At 55.7% G+C, this 540-nt stretch overlaps 1 protein-coding gene across 2 annotated transcripts in view; it reads right to left on the bottom strand.

The window, feature by feature from the left end:
• The window catches only part of FHL2 (four and a half LIM domains 2), a 53,298-nt gene that overhangs the window by 1,390 nt on the left and 51,368 nt on the right, over positions 1-540 (bottom strand). The window lies entirely within an intron of this gene.

Below are 540 nucleotides of genomic sequence, written 5' to 3'. Positions count from 1 at the left end.
TTTCCCTAAACATCTTAAACTGCCTTTACCCATCCTAGGCCCACAGTGACTATGAGAGACCCGCAGGTCACACAGCCCTGGCCCTGGCCCTGAGGCAGAACCAAACGAGTGATTCAGGCCAGAAAGTCTCAGGATTTTCTGCATGTATGAATCATCTGAGAAGCTTTTAAAAATTCTAACGCCCAGGTCGTCCCCCAGAGTAATTAAATCATGACCAGACAGCAGACATGTGTAAAGTTCCCCAGAGGTGTTTAAAGGGAGCATTTCCAGGGCTGGAGTCCCACCAGCCATCTGCTCTCCACTCTGAATTTGGGGCACATTCTGTAGTTCACCCAGATTTGGGCTCCACCAAGTGCCTGGGGGGTGGGAAGGGCCCATCCAGAGCGTGCCCCCCGCAGAGGCCGGGGAGCATCTGCACAGCCCAGCTGCTTCCCTGCGCCTGTGCGGGGACGTCAGAGACTCACAGCCTGCGGTTTGGAGAGAATCCAGCCGAAAGCAGAAATAAGGCCGCCGTGGAGAAGTGGCCGTGGGGATCGGCGG

The sequence above is a fragment of the Lipotes vexillifer genome, unplaced genomic scaffold (assembly GCF_000442215.2).
Source record: "Lipotes vexillifer unplaced genomic scaffold, Lipotes_vexillifer_v1.1 scaffold777, whole genome shotgun sequence".
NCBI lineage: Eukaryota > Metazoa > Chordata > Mammalia > Artiodactyla > Lipotidae > Lipotes > Lipotes vexillifer.
Note: the sequence above shows the minus strand (reverse complement) of the source record. Positions and strands in the feature narration are given on the sequence as shown.